The sequence below is a fragment of the Sapajus apella genome, unplaced genomic scaffold (genome assembly GCF_009761245.1).
Source record: "Sapajus apella isolate SASKATOON/1434 unplaced genomic scaffold, GSC_monkey_1.0 scaffold11, whole genome shotgun sequence".
Taxonomy (NCBI): Eukaryota; Metazoa; Chordata; class Mammalia; order Primates; family Cebidae; genus Sapajus; species Sapajus apella.
Window position 1 is genome coordinate 31,843,083 of NW_022436951.1, and position 5,511 is coordinate 31,848,593.

Genomic DNA, 5,511 nt, shown 5'->3' on the forward strand with positions numbered 1-5,511 from the left:
CGCCTCCCGGGTTCAGGCAATTCTCCTGCCCCAGCCTCCTGAGTCGCTGGGATTACAGGCACGCGCCACCATGCCCAGCTAATTTTTTGTAGTTTTAGTAGAGACGGGGTTTCACCATGTTGACCAGGATGGTCTCGATCTCTTGACCTCGTGATCCACCCGCCTCGGCCTCCCACAGTGCTGGGATTACAGGCTTGAGCCACCGCGCCCGGATTTTTTTTTTTTTTGAGGTGGTCTCGCTCTGTCACCCTGGGGTACAACAGTGCAGTCTCTGCCCACTGCAACCTCTGCCTCCCAGGTTCAAGCGATTCTTGTGCCTCAGCCTTCCAATTAGCTGGGATCACAAGTGTGCCCCAGCTAATTTGTGTATTTTTAATAGAGAGGATGTTTTGCCATGTTGGCCAGGCTGGTCTCGAACTCCTGACTTCAAGTGATCTGCCCACCTCAGCCTCCCAAAGTGCTGGGATTACAGGTGTGAGCCACTGCACCCGGCCTGTCTTGATTTGATAGTCATTCAAGGTGCTCATTTCTTGTCTGAATGGCCACAAGAGCAGATACAAACAAACACATCCCATCAGTCTTGCCCTGGGTCTGGAGGAGGATTCTCAGCACCAGTGGCCTTTTACACCGGATCATTCTCTGTGGTGGCGCTAGCCTCTGACCTGCAGAGTGTTTGGCAGCGTCCCTGGACCCCACCAGCCAGATACCAGCAGCAGCTCCTGCCCCAGTGGTGACAACGAAAAATGTCCTCAGACATTCCTCCAGGCATCCAGGTTGGGAACCGCTGTTCTCAAGCCTCCCAAATGCATCTCATGCCACAGGTCTATGCACAGAATAAATGAGTGATTTTGCTTTTGACCAATGGTTTTGTTTGGAGACAGGTGTTATAACAGTAGGAAGAAAATTCCTCAAAGGAAAAGTGTGCTATCAGCTGCAGCATCTCCCAAGTCCAGCCCTGCCCCCACCCCACCCACGTCCCCACGTGCATTCCCCACGGACGTGCTGCCAGGAATCAACCGAACCCTTGCTTCTCTCGCAGAAAATTGGCGGAAGCAATCCTAGCCTGCGTGCCAGGATGCCTGCCCAGGTCAGCTTCTAAGGCAGTGATGGGTAAGTGAAGGAAGCAGAAACCGCGGAGGGCCATCCTCAGCAATTCACTCCACCCGTCCTCCCTAAGCCAGATGCTGGGTTTCAGGCATCAGGACGTTGGCTCTTGTGGGTTGATGACAGGGACTCATAAGTGGCCAAGTTGTGACTCAAATCTGGCAGGACTCCAGAGCCCACTGGCTTCGCACTCTGCCCTCTTAAATTCTACAGTTGAGAGGTGGCTTTCCAGCAGAGGGCCACCCATTGACTTAAATGTTCGCTCTCCTGTAACAGGTAACATGAGATTTTCTCTCATCCGTGGGCTTCCTGATATCAGGCTGGAGTGCAGAGGAAGGGCCATCGGTCCCCTATGGGCTGAAGGGAACCCTGGGTAGAGGACAGTGCGTGTGTGTTTCATGATGCTGCCAGGGGCTGGCCCTTTGCTATAAACCAGGTCCTGTTTTGAGCGTGCTGGGCAGTTCAGAAGCAGCGTTCCACAGATACTCCTGAGATGCACAGGCACCTGTCTTGCCTCATATGGCCAAAAAAATCGCCCTGATAAAACCAAGGACATCATGGATTAGAACCCGCGGACTTTGAGTCCAGTGGCCCCCAGTCTTGCTGCCTATTAACATCACGGAGGGTGGGGCCTTTCACAGCTCCCCAGGCGATGTTAATAGGGAGCAAGATCAAAACCACCGGCCCTCAGGGACCTTGCTGCTGTGAATAGGCAGGAATCCACATCAGGACACTCCCCATCAACTCAGTGGGGTCTCCAGGACAGGCTTTTGCCTTGGCAGTTTCAAGGCTCCCCAGGCACAGCTGGGACCTCCCTCAGTGATCCAGGCTGACTACCTACATTCTCATGCGCATCTGAATGAATCGGGCTCTTGTGAAAATGTGAATTCTGGCTCAAGAGGCTGGGATGAGCCTGAGATTCTGCTAGGAGCTAGGAAAAGTGTGATCCAGAGCTAGGAAATGTGTGATACTTGGATGCTTGTCATCTGGGAGCTTATTAGAGGTTCAGGATCTCAGTCCTCACCCAGTACCTAAGGATCAGAATCTACATTTGAATAAGGTGCAGGCTTGTTGCATATACATCCATAGTTCAACACAACCTATTACAACCTAAAGCCTCTATTTGCTAATGAGAAAGTGAGGCCCAGAGATATGGGGCCTTGGACCCCACAGCTACTCAATGCAAAAAGCTCTGGAACTATGTGTGCCTGCAACCCAAGCGGCTTCTTTCCACCGTTGTTGGTCTCCCTTAAGATTGCATTTTGTTTCTCTGACAATGATGATTTCAGGCAACATATAAAACTTGCTCCTCCTGTCATGCTTAATTCAGGCTTGAAACCAAACAAAACAAATGTAGGAAGGAAAGAGAAGAAATGGGGCTAAAAAAGGTCTAAAAATGGGCCAGAAGCAAGGTGCCTTTTTCATCTTCTCTTTGATTAAAAAAGATCTGTTAACTCGAGGCCATAGGTATGTGACTCAGGGCAGAGGAGGGGAACTCCGTGGGAAGTTTTGGATTCTTCCTATGAGAATAATCAGGAACCGAGCCCAGCTCAGGGGAAAGTATACGAGATTCCTTTGACTCTCCCTTAATGGGCTAGTTTCAGCATCATGCTGAAAAAATAAAATAACACAAAGGCGTTCACCAAAAGGAAATGCAGTTTCCTCTATTTCTGAGCCCACAAAGAGCTCAAATGACGCTGATGAGTCAGAAGCTAGTGGCCCTGAGGGAGCCACCAAAGGAAGGCATTGAGCTTTTAACGTTTCCCTAAAGGTCAGCCCCAACCCCGCCCAGCGCGGAGCTGATTTTTAGAAATAGCCGCAAGTGGTTTCCAGTCATATCAGGTGATCGAGGTGGGTGACCCAACTTAGCACGATGCGAGGAACAAATCCAAATGTGAAAATAAGGTGCCATTCCTGGTTTGCTTACTCATTTTGAGATTGTGGTCTCGCTCTGTCACCGAGGCTGGAGTGCAGTGGCATGATCACGGCTCACTGCAGCCTCGACCTCCCAAGCCCAAGCCATCCTCCCACCTCGGTTTCCCAAGTAACTGGGACTACAGGCATGTGCCACCATGCCCAGCTATTTTTTTTATTATTATTTATTTTTTGTAGAGACAGGGTCTCGCTATGCTACCCAGGTTGGTCTCAAACTCCTGGATTCAAGTGATCCTCCCACCTCAGCCTCCCAAAGTGCTAGGATTACAGGTGTGAGCCACCACGCCGGCCCTGGTTTCTTCACCACTTTATAAGTAAAAGGCAGTTCCTTATTTAAAAAAAAAAAAAAAAAAAAAAGTCCCGGCTGCGGCTTGAGCAGGGACAGCTGCATGAAGAACAGCTTGCAGCTTCTCAAGGTGCCTCTCTACAGGGCACAGTGGGTCTGACGGGCTGTTCAAAGCAAGTCCTGATGCTCACATTCCCTGCACCCAACCCCCACTCCCACCTCATTTCTTTAACAAAGGTGATTGCCCATTTTCAGACACAGGACAGGATTATTGAGGGTGCCACCAAGGAAAAGGGGCTCATCACCTGAGAAGGGGCCGTGGAGGGCTGCATGGCAGGTGGCAGAGGGCAGAGCAAAGAAGGGGCAGAAATCGCCCCTGTCAATTTGCTTGGGCTGCCCTAACGAACTACCACTGACTGGGGCTTAAACAACAGAAACTTATTGCCTCACAGTTCTGGAGGCCAGAAGTTCAAGATCAAGCTGTCCGTAGGGCTTATCCCCTCTGACACCTGTAGGGCAAATTCCTCCTTGCCTCATCCTCGCCCCTGTGCGTTGCTGGCAATCCTCGTCATCTCTGGGCTTCCAGAGGCATCCCCCTAATCTCTGTTTCTGCCGCTGTTCTGTGGCATTCTTCCTGTGTCTCTGTCGTCACCTGGCTGTCTTCCTGTAAGGACAGCAATCATCATGGATTAGAGGCCTGCCGTCCTCCATAAGATCTCATCTTCACTACCTACATCCGCGAGACCCTCCTTCCAAGTAAGACCACTGCCTGAGATACTGGGGGTTGGGACTTCAGCGTATTTTTCTGGGGAGACACAAAATTCAACCTGAAATGTCACCTTTGTCACAGTCATTTCTGAAATGTTAATTAGGTTCATTCACTCTACCTGAGGAACTTTTTGTTTGTTTGTTTGAGACAAAGTCTCACTCTGCCGCCCAGGCTGGAGTGCAATGGCTGGATCTTGGCTCACTGCAACCTCCACTTCCTGGGTTCAAGTGATTCTCCTGCCTCAGCTTCCCAAGTAGCTGAAACTATAGGTTCCCACCACCACGCCCAGCTAATTTTTGTATTTTTAGTAAAGATAGGGTTTCACCATGTTGACCAGGCTGGTCTTGAACTCCTGACCTCTGGTGATCTGCCCTCCTCAGCCTCCCAAAGTGCTGAGATTACAGGCTTGAGCCACCACACCCCACCCTGAGGAACTATTTTTATCTGCACAGTGCTTCATTGAAACAAACCCTTTCTTGGAAATCTAGTCTGTTGTATCCCAGATCTTGAATATAATTATTGTGATTTTTTTGTTCTGTTTTTGTTGATGTTGTTGGTTTGTTTGTTTTTGTTTTTTTGAGACAGAGTCTTGCTCCTGTTGCCCAGGCTGGAGTGCAGTGTCGCCATCTCAGCTCACTGCAACCTCCGCCTCCCTGGTTCAAGTGATTCTCCTGCCTCGGCCTCCTGAGTAGCTGGGATTACAGGCGCCCGCCACTACGCCTGGCTCATTTTTGTATTTTCAGTAGAGACGGGGTTTCACCACGTTGTTAGGCTAGTCTTGAACTCCCAACCTCAAGCGATTCGACCGCCTCAGCCTCCCAAAGTGCTGGGACTACCGGCGTGAGCCACGCCGCCCAGCCTATTGTGCTTTTTTTCCTTCCCCTCGTCTCCCAAGTGCCCACTGAGCAGGCTCCTCGCCGTAGGATGCAGCAGGCTGAGTTAACGGGGTTTTTCATTCACTCCGCAAGCTCTGGAGAGGCCCAAGGGGCAGGCTGGTGTCCCAGGGAAGACCCTGGCAGGGAGGGAGGCTCCTGGCCCTGCCCACAGCGGACTACGCGGGAATCACTGGGGCAGCAGTGGGCCGGGGCCACAGCTACGGAGGAGGTGGGGTGCTGGACCAGGGCGTGAGGGTGGTAGAGGGAAGTGAGTGAGGACAGCCTTGCCGCGGCTTGGCTCATCCTTGGGCGCAGACCTCCCTGCTCCTCCTCGGCCCCCTCCCGGAGGCGCAGGCTCAGCCTCCTGCGTTCCTTCCTCTGCACTGCCTGGGCCACCTCTGCTCAGCCCTGAACACCCTCCTCCCTTGAGGCTCCGCTGCCCCACGCGGAGTCCCCATTTCAACAGATGAGGACATCCCAAGGCCGCTTCCTGACAGCCCAAAGAGAAGTCCTGGCTCTGAAGAAACAGCAGAGAGGCGGAA